This window comes from Hemicordylus capensis, chromosome 5 (genome assembly GCF_027244095.1).
Source record: "Hemicordylus capensis ecotype Gifberg chromosome 5, rHemCap1.1.pri, whole genome shotgun sequence".
Classification (NCBI taxonomy): Eukaryota; Metazoa; Chordata; class Lepidosauria; order Squamata; family Cordylidae; genus Hemicordylus; species Hemicordylus capensis.
In genome coordinates this window covers 145,443,901-145,454,497 of record NC_069661.1, presented here as the reverse complement: position 1 = coordinate 145,454,497, position 10,597 = coordinate 145,443,901, and the positions used below count along the sequence as shown (strand labels likewise).

Genomic DNA, 10,597 nt, shown 5'->3' with positions numbered 1-10,597 from the left:
TGCTTCCCTCCCACTCTCTGTAATATATATGCTATTAATTATGATGATTAATATTTATATACCACTTTTCAATGAAATGTTCTGAGTAGTTTGCTTAGGGGCTCTTCACACGATCATCATGATGTCAAGCAAAAACCGAAGATTCTGGTGGCACATACACTTCCACCAAGTGTGTCACCAGCATTTTTTGGTGATCTCTGATTCGCAACACATCAAGATGACATGGAGCTGAAATCTGTAATCTATGATCTAAAGTGGGCTTGTCGATTTTGTCACCAAGTCAGCTTGGTGCATGAAGAACCAGAGATTTCTTGAAAATCCCGAGCTCACACAACATGCTCCATGGGAGTATGCATGTCACTGAAATCTCCAATTTTGTCTGACATGGCACTGATCATGTGAAGAGCCCCACAGAAAAAGAAATAAGATGGATATCTGTCCCATATGGCTCACAATCTGAAACAAAACACAAAGCAGACACCAGCAACAACCACTGGAAGGATGCTGTGCTGTGGTTGGGTAGTGACAATTGCTCTACCCCTGCTCAGCAGAAGAGAAATTCTACTTTAAAAATTGTCCTTGTCTTTTAGCAGGGGATCTAGGTATCTCATTGTCCAGTTAGCAGGCCTATCCCACCACACATTCTGCTATTTGTAAGGCTAGGAATTTCACTCATTTTGAATGAAAATCAGTATCCATAGTTACTGAATTCTGCTATTTGGTATGGTATGCTGTTTTGAAGTCTGCTTCTGTGTTATCCTATAATGTTTGCAAAGCATCTAAAGATGTGAAAAAAGACAGGAGTTAAGAGTTATAAATGTTTGCACATATGCACAGCTGGCATGAAGTAGAACAGAGTTCCTTTATGAGTCACATCAGTTTCATAGATATGTATTCCAAAGTACAGTAATAGAACTTGTTTTCTGTTACACCCAAGAAGGCCCTCCTTCCCTACATATTATACATCCATAAGAAAACTGGATGAATCCCAGCCAAATACTGTCCTCCATAAACTGAGTGGTCAGATGCCCTTTGCATGCTACCTGAGCCACATGGAGGGAGCTTTAAATGACCCAACCACATGGAAGGGGGGTGCTCACATGGGTCTTTTCAACAAGATTGGACCTCACCTCCTAATCCTGCCCAAATGGCTGGTTCATTTAAAGCAGGCCTGCTCAACTTAGCGTGTGTCCCCCCAGCTGTTTTTGGACTACAACTCCCATAATTCCCAGCCACAGTGGCCAATAGCCTGGGATTATGGGAACTGTAGACCAACAAAAAACTTTTGACAAAGTTCCTCATCAAAGACTCCTGAGAAAACTTAGCAGTCATGGGATAAGGGGACAAGTACATGTGTGGATTGCTAACTGGTTGAAAGACAGGAAATGGAGGGTAGGTATAAATGGAGAGTTTTCACAATGGAGGGAAATAAGAAGTGGGGTCCCCCAGGGATCTGTACTGGGACTGGTGCTTTTTAATTTATTCATAAATGATCTAGAAGCAGGGATAAGCAGCGAGGTGGCCAAATTTTGAGATGATACCAAACTCTTTCGGGTAGTGAAATCCAAAACAGATTGTGAGGAGCTCCAAAAGGATCTCTCCAAACTGAGTGAGTGGGCGGCAAAGTGGCAAATGCGGTTCAGTGTTGGCAAGTTTAAGGAGATGCACAATGGGACGAAAAACCCCAACTTCAAGTATACGCTGATGGGATCTGAGTTGTCGGTGACTGACCAGGAGAGGGATCTTGGGGTTGTGGTGGACAGCTCGTTGAAAGTGTCGACTCAATGTGCGGCAGCTGTGAAAAAGGCCAATTCCATGCTAGGGATCATTAGGAAGGGGACTGAAAATAAAACGGCTAATATTATAATGCCCTTATACAAGACTATGGTGTGACCACACTTGGAGTACTGCGTACAATTCTGGTCACCACATCTAAAAAAGGACACTGTAGAACTGGAAAAGGTGCAGAAGAGGGGAACCAAGATGATCCCCTGATCAAAGGTGCCTAGAGAACCTTTCTTATGAGGCAAGGCTACAATACCTGGGGCTTTTTAGTTTAGAAAAAAGACAACTGCAGGGAGACATGATTGAGGTCTATAAAATCATGCATGGTGTGGAGAAAGTGGATAGAGAGAAATTCTTCTCCCTCTCACATAACACTAGAACCAATGGTCATCCCATGAAATTGATTGCCAGGAAATCTAGGACCAACAAACAGAAGTACTTTTTCACACAACGCATAATCCACTTGTGGAATTCTCTGCCATAAGATGTGGTGACAGCCAACAACCTGGATGGCTTTAAGAGGGGTTTGGATAACTTCATGGAGGAGAGGTCTATCACCGGATACTAGACAGACAGCTAAAGGCCACCTTCAACCTCAGAGGCAGGATGCCTCTGAGTACCAGTTGCAGGGGAGTAACAACAGGAGAGAGGTCATGCCCTCAACTCCTGCCTGTGACTTCCAGAAGCATCTGGTGGCCACTGTGCGAAACAGGATGCTGGACTAGATGGGCCTTGGGCCTGATCCAGCAGGGCTGTTCTTAACACCTGGAGGAGGGCCAAAGTTGAGTTGCTCTGTTACTCTAGCTGCACAGCAGGTGCTCCCAGACAAGTTGTACAAGACAACTTGTGAAGTGACAAGTGACAAATCATTTCTAACTAATTGGCAGCAAATGGACAGGATAGACAAAATGAAGGTTATCTTATGCTGACATACTTTAATGCATTCAATGTTAAATGTGATCACTGTAATGAGAGGAGAACTCAAGGTTTGTAATGTATTAGGCTAATATACGAAGCTGCCTTATACACCACGTCAGACTACTGGCCCATCTAGCCCTGTCTTGTCTGTGTAATCTGACTAGACATAACTCTTCAAGGCTTCAGGCAGGTATATCTGCTGGCCTCAATCGGTAGACAAGCTCTCCCCGGAAAAGACTTCCAAAATGATGCTCAAAACATTCAACATGTTTCAACTCAAAACAGTGTTGTTTTGTTTCAAGCTTGAAACAGGCCCTTTATTTTAAGAGTGTTTTGTTTTGGGTCTGGAACACTAGGTACAGCATGTTTAGAGCTTGAAACATTTTGCACATTCCTATTTAGCACTTGTGTGTTTACAATTGGATACAAAACAAACTTACAGTTCCTAGCAGGGACTATTTTTTATTGAGATTCACTGTCTTGAAACAAGGTGGTAGCATTCAGATAAAAAGCAGTTAAATCTTATCCAAACTGCTAGGGACAATAATGCATTCTATGATACTTCCATAGAGTACTGTAAGATTCACCATGCTGAAAGAAGTAGAAAATAAGCTCCATTAATTTTACTTACAACTTCTTGTTTTTGTCTTGTATGGATGCTGTTCATGTGGGAAAGGAAGAATCAAATGTACATCCCAGCATATGCAGGCTTTACGTTCACTTTAGGGCCTATTTAAAACAAAGACAATTTAAGCTTTATGTGTGAAAATGACCAAGGAGCAATAACATTTTGATATCTGAATGGAAATAGTCTGTGAAAATTAGGGCAGAATCAATGTTATTACCAGGTTTTAATATCACTCGAAGGAATTCTTTAGAAGCACAAACCGATCATGGTTATCTCCGTTGTTTTATTTTAGAACCTAAAAGCAGATTTAATTTGGAGCACTAAAGCTGTTCACACACTTATATAGCACATTTCAAGTGTTCAAAATGCTTCACATACATTATCTCAGTAATCCCCCCCAACAGTCCTGTAATATAGGTCAGCATTAGTAAAAAGCAGAACTGCTACTGATAGAACAGTATCTTCCTCAAGGCTACCTAGAGACAGGGGCGTATCTAGGGGTGGGCAGGCAGGGCACATGCCCCGGGTGCCACTTGAAGGGGGGCGCCATTTTGTAAAATTATTTTTTTTAAAAAAAATGGCTGCCAAAAACAAAATGGCCACCGTGCATGCTCAAATGGCCTCTGTGAGGCTCTAGGTCATGCCAGGCTTTGCAGGCCAGGCTATGTGGAAGAGGAGTGCTGGGCTAAGAACAGATCCCAGTATTCTTACAACGAGTCCTACCTGGGTAGGGCAATACTAGCCTGGATAGAGCTAATCATGAGAATGGCCTTATAGTTTTTCTTCTTGCCTCTCCAACAGTTCTTTCCATGTTTCCATTAAATGAGTCCTTCTCAGCTTCATTTTCTCAATCTGTTGGTATAAACACAAAATGGCACAGTTTTCAGCTATGAAATGCTGAAATCAGCATTTTGAATGAATTAGAAATTTTGATTTCAAAATTATGAAATCAATCAGTGATATTTGGAGGGAGGCTTTGGGGACGCCCTATAGTTTAAAAGCCAACAAATTGGTTAGTAAGACTTGCATTTATTTAATACACATACAAAAACTAATTTAACCATTGCAATGGTTACAAATTATGCCAATTTGAAGAGGGCAAACTTGTTACAGACTCTTGGACTATAAAGAGCAAATTCTTCACTAACACTTGGACTATAAAGGTAAATATACTAATTAACATATTTTAAGACTGAATAACTTTATCCATAACTCCTGCACCTGTAAGAGCTGCATAACAGGCAGAAATCTCACACATTAAGCTTCTCCTGTTGAATTTCTCATGTAGCTACCTTTCCATCAGCACTATTCCACAAGTCATATCAAAATACTAATTATAATACTAATTATATTATTATTATTCTCTGTTCAGAAAAAACATGTGCATTTTAGTAACATGTAGGCAATACATGTAAAACAAAAATTAACATAATCTTACATTAAAATTTTAATATAGGCTACAATCTAAAATATACTTGGATCTGAATTGTATTGAAATCCAGTGTTATTAATATAAAAGTAAACATATTTAGGACCAGAGTGAAAATGAAATACAGTACAGAATTGTTTCTGGCTGACAAGATTTAACAACATGTGAAACAGAGTTTGCTTCCCTCCAAATCTTTGTCCCTTTCTACCACCGCCCCTCCCCCGCAATATTTCCCCCCGATGCTGTCATGCTGTAAACCACAACCACTATAGTGTTTAATAACTATATTTGAGGGCTTTTAGCATTGATTGTACATCTGTGTATCTGCTTCATGTATTTATCTCAACAGAAATGAACAAAATTATCTAATTTCTGCATGCAAAATTAAATGCTTACATTGGAAAGTTTTTGTGAAAAACCCCAAACAAATATTTTTGGTCATCTTCAGTTAACTGGAGGAGAATAAATTAACATTGCCTCTTCAGAAATAATGCCAAATCATTTGGCCCATAATGTTTCATCTTAGGCCCACACACTCAATTACATTAAACAGCAGCCTATTAGTATTTCTTGAAAACAGTGATACAAGTAACCTGTTTCATGCCTAGGTATGTTTGCAGAAAGCTATTATTAATAGATTACTATTAATAATATTAATATTAATATTTGTTCTTTTTCTTCGTAACAGCTTCCTACAGTCCAAATGTCAGATGACCTCCCAAAATTTGAAATCCGAGGCACTTCTGAAGGTCAGTTTTCTCAATCTCACTTGCTTGACCTTAAAATCTGTGAAGTGTATAAATGACTACAGCCTGCCCATTGAATTCTGTTCTATTTTCCTTTACCATCAGCAAATTAGAAATCCAATAGCTTCTCTGTAGAAATGAAACTTGCCCAGCTCCTGGAAGCTACCTTCTTGTAATGAGTGGTTTGATTCCTGCTGGCTAGATTTCTCAAGTGGTGAGAAGAATTGTGTACTGCCTCTTTAAGAGACAAGCCCAGAAGGCCTCATGATGAGAAAGACAGGTGAGAGAACAGTGGCAGTTCTTCAGTACAAGGGTTTGTGAATGTGTGCTGCTCATGAATATTCAGTAAGATATTCCAAGGGAGAGTGCTACTGGATTTGGTATTGTTGGGATCTATTTTACACAGAAGAAAATGTTACAAACTTTGCATCAACAGCACTACTGCTGTGGACAGGTAACTCTGGAAACAGGTGTCCATTGTTTCAAACTGTCCACTGTGGAAACAAGTACTTTGTCTCACTGGTAATGCTGTTGTAGAAAAGGCTAGTATATTCCCATCAGCTTTGGACAGCATTGTCCAGTGTCATTAACAGCTCTCTGCTAAAAGCTTGGTGCTCTTCAGCTTGGTGGAGGGTCTAAAAGAAATCTAGTAAAAACTGTGCAGTGGTTTGTTGGGTCATAACCTAGTGCAGAGCAATGGCTTGCTGTGGGAAACAATTTACAGTTAGCTCCATGTGGTGGCTGCTTTATGTTCATCCAAGAATTTCAGTTCGGTCCACAAGCTTAATAGCCCAAGTATAACTATGCATTGTTTTTCTCATCTCAAGACTATGCACTGCACCTCCGTCTGAGGAATGCACAGTAGAGCGCTCCTAGGAAAATGTGCATAAGACTGCAGCTTTAGTTGGTTTATCTGCACAGTTAAAACAGCAGTCCTAAACACATCTATGGTTATATGGCATGGAGCACAGTGAGACTTAGTTCGGAGTAAACGTGCATGCCTGCACAGCTTTAATTCTAGATTAATTAATGAGGCTGACAACCACCACAGATTTGAGGACTCTGTCCCCAGACAGGAAGCAAAGATGTACCCAGAGGCCCTCTTGCCTCTTTAGTCTGTCGCTGGTGGTGTGGTCGCCATTCTGGATGGCCAAATGGCCGAGCATGACTGTGACCTGTGCCAGGCAGCCGAACGTGACCTCAGCATTAGAGACGGTGGGGAAAAATATGTGGGATGGGAATATGTTAAGTTGTATGTTGAAATGTTTCTGCTAATCCATATTTGTATAAATATACTTGTTTTATATTCTTACATTCTTGTGAGTTAAGTTGCTGTTTGTGTCCTCAAGAACCCATGTGTTAAAAATAATGTGTGTGTGTCACTGTGTGTGTGTGTATGTGTGTGTGTGTGTGTGTGTAGTGGGGTAATGCTTAACTTGCGAGGGGGCCAGCCTTTAGGTCCAGGCTCCGAAATTACCTGGGTGCACCAACTACAACTTTTCTCTGCACCATGTATATATAGAAAAAGAAACTTATGGCTAGCATTATTGTTTAGTGTATCTCCAAATAGAGTATATCCAAATAGAGCATTAAGTAGTTTCATTCTAGACGCCCAGCACAGGTCACTTAAGCGTATAGTTCTCAGCAAGTTGTGGTTAAGGCATTCTGTCATGCTTAGAGAACCTTGAAGCTCTTATCTTTTCAAACCATTTAATCCTGGTGTGTTAATGTAATAGGGATAAATGTTAGCCAATTAGGGGATATGGCATAAAGGAAATGTTAAAGATGGTGTAGTGCAGATATGCTCTTGGAAACTAAAATGCTACCATTCCTGAAATCTTGAAACTGTACCCCAAAGATATATTTTTGGTTTGCTATGAAGACAATAATTTGTGTTTGGCAACAATCAGAGTATAAGTCCAATTCAGACATTCTGCTGTGAGAGTGTATAGATGTCTGTATGCTCATACACGTTGTTATGAACAGTCTATAACATATCAGACTCAGAAGTATGGTGAAATATAGGCCTGTGTCTGACTCAATTTTATATCAAGAAATGAAATGAAACCTGAACTCTGGCATACTGTTCCCTGCTCTGTGAAGAGAGGAGGAACCTGGCATTGTGTTGTTAAAATGGGATATGCAAGAGAACACAATAGCCAGGCCTGAATGCTGAATGCTACAATGCATATGCAAAATTATATCTGACTACCAAGTGTCTGTGGAAGGAGACAGGGGGCTGATTCCCCCCCCCTTTTTTTTCCTGTTACAAGAAGTTAGTGTTAAATGCTTGTATTGTTCTCCATGGAAGTTCAACATAGCCAAGTGCATACAGAGATCCATCTGTAGATTTTAATCTTACCTCACTGACAAATGTATTGATTAACTCAGTCTCACACAGGCACACCTTTTTATGTTACTTTAAATATTATCTTGTTTTCATTTACAAGAAAAACACTGGATAAGAGGTACACAAGAAGTAAGAATGGCTGTCTCACACCAAATGGGACCAATTCCACAATTCCATTACTAACTCTGAATTTTAACACCTTCTGGGGACCAGACTGCCAAGATGTAATTTGCAGCATCTTAAGATGCAGATTTCCCCACCCCTCCCTTCCTGAGCGCACGCAGTTTACGGAAGATGAGATCCAGAGATCTCTCTGGACTGGCCGATATCCTGAATAATTAAGATTTTGTTCAGAAGGTGGCAGGAAGTTGACACCTTTTTGGACACCCAGGAAAAGATGAGATTTTGAACAAATCTATGAGAGATCAAAGAGAAAATACACTATAAAGAAGCAGGCCAGTGGACAGAGAGTTTAGCAATCTTTGCCTACAGCAAGGCTGCTCACAAGATCCCAGAGTTTGCTGCCCAAACCGCGGGGCTAAAAAGCAGGAACTCTTGCCATGGGAGAAGGGACTGTCTGTGGCTTCTACTGAGCAGTGAGAAGTCAAGGCTTTCCCCCAGCCATAGGGCTCTGATTCGCAGCCGTGATCTGAGCACTGCAACAACTCCTGTCTCCGCCAAAGGCCTCAGCTGAAGAGATTCACCACGTTCAAGTCTCTGGTAAATATGCTGCTGCTACAACCCTGGAATTCCCTCATCCCTTCCCCTTTCCCTGCTCCCTTCTCTCCCCCCCCTTTTCCTTCTACTAATCTCTGATCTCCCCCAAAACCTTATCAGCCCTCAACCTTCCCCCCCCCCACTTCTTTTCTGCCTGTATCTGAAATGTATTAGACTCTAGGAAGATTTAAATGCCCACACATATGTAGTTAGGCACACGGGTGAATATTGGTGCTGGTTAGGAAATACTGTTGCTGATATTAATAGAGTATTCTGCTTTCTGCTTTGCTAGATTATGTTGTTAGTCTTTATACTCAATAAAGCCCATTGAATCCTTCTGAGTAGTTTGATCTCCTTTCCTTCATTGCTTCCACATCATACGTGGTCATCAATATAAAAGAACTTGGTCCAGACCGGTTTTGTATACTAGCTAATGAGCATATTTAGTATATAGATCAGGCCTGGTCTGTAACAACGTGCTTGTGTGAATGACTGTACCTGTGTTCATTTTAAAAGTGAACCTGGACACACGCCCTTCAAAAGCATGGTACAGATAGGAAGCATACTGCTATACCTGCATTTAGCATACCATATTAATAACTGTATCTATCTGTATCTATGTAAACTGTACACTCATTGCATGGGTGCTGAACATAGCAAATGAATGATCCTTATGTAAGTTTGAGATTAAGCAGTTTCTCCTTGCCAGAAGTTTGAGCATAGCACACAGTACCAACTGAATCAATTTGCAGAAGGTGAAGGGGGGGGGATATAGTAAAACTATACTGTGAGTGAATTACCTGATGAGCATACTAAATCCTAATTCCAATCCCAATTCCATATGATAAATATTTATATTCCACTTTTCAACAAAAGTTCCCAAAGAAGTTTACATAGATCTAAATAAATAAATAAATAAAATATAAGGACTGAGAAAGAGGACAGTGAAATCTACATCCCCCCTCCCTCACTTTTTAATTTCACTTATCCTTGGTTATAAACTTCAGTCTTGTATCTGAAATCTCATAGTTTGGACATGTACTTGGGCTGATTCCAAAGGAGCCCATTAAGAGTGCAGTGTAATTTCCCTTATTTCCATCATCTCATTCTCAGATGAGTTTGGTCTGCTGTGGAGACTTTTACAGACAGTGATTTTTTATTTTTGTGTGTATGCATTTTAATAGAATATAAATGATATAACCATGCTCTCAGTCAATAGCCCTAAGCAGAACGGACGTGATCTAGTCAAAGTTAAGTACTTTTAATTCCCACTAATTTAATCCCATGATATTTAAGCAGGCACTTAACTCTTGCTGAAATTGGCAGGACTGAAATGTGCTTATTAGCTTTGGCTGGATCTTGTCAAATGCATCTTTGATATAATCATAATTATAATAATAAGACAATATACAGTTCAGATAGTGTTCTGTAATTTTTAAGCTTCACCAGTCCCCTCCTCAACCAAGTGTGTGCGTTTACAACTTCAGCACTTGCAGCTATTCTTCCTAGCATGAAAACATGCTATCAAAGGTGGTCTCTATCTAGTCAGGCTTCATGTCTAACAGGGATCAGCCAGCTGTCCCTGAGAAGGTCACAAGGCATGACAGTGATGACCATTCCCTATCTGCCTCCAAACTGGCATGTAGTATGTATTAAATCTTTATTTATAAAATGTACAGAGACCGAATGGGCCTTCAATAGACTGCTTTACAGGATTTTTCTTGCCCTTCATGGGATTTGAAAAGCTTTTAAGAACAGGTCCTCACAATGGATGAAATCTAAACTACTATACAACTCAACTATGTATAGAGGAATTTTATTTATTTATTTATTTATTTATTTGATGTATATACTGCCTGACTCCAAAGGCTCTAGGTGGTTCACAGTGTCATGGAACAGGATTTCTTCCCCAATGTAGCACGCTGTGCTTCCCAAAAATTTGCTACCTTGGGAACAGTGGAAGGGAAAGGGAGGTCTGTTGAATTGGGGTTGAGGCACTTTGCATGAATAGAGGCATGAGATGG

The 10,597-nt window shown here is 40.3% G+C and overlaps 1 long non-coding RNA gene across 1 annotated transcript in view; it reads right to left on the bottom strand.

The window, feature by feature from the left end:
* Positions 1 to 235: 235 nt before the first annotated feature.
* Positions 236 to 10,597, bottom strand: part of LOC128326004 (uncharacterized) — a 49,067-nt gene continuing 38,705 nt past the window's right edge. Inside the window, exons 2-4 of the long non-coding RNA XR_008307793.1 lie at positions 4,055 to 4,183; positions 3,335 to 3,432; positions 236 to 779 (exon numbers count right to left, since the gene is read on the bottom strand). This is a non-coding gene — a long non-coding RNA (uncharacterized LOC128326004). The remainder of the gene's footprint in view (positions 780 to 3,334; positions 3,433 to 4,054; positions 4,184 to 10,597) is intronic.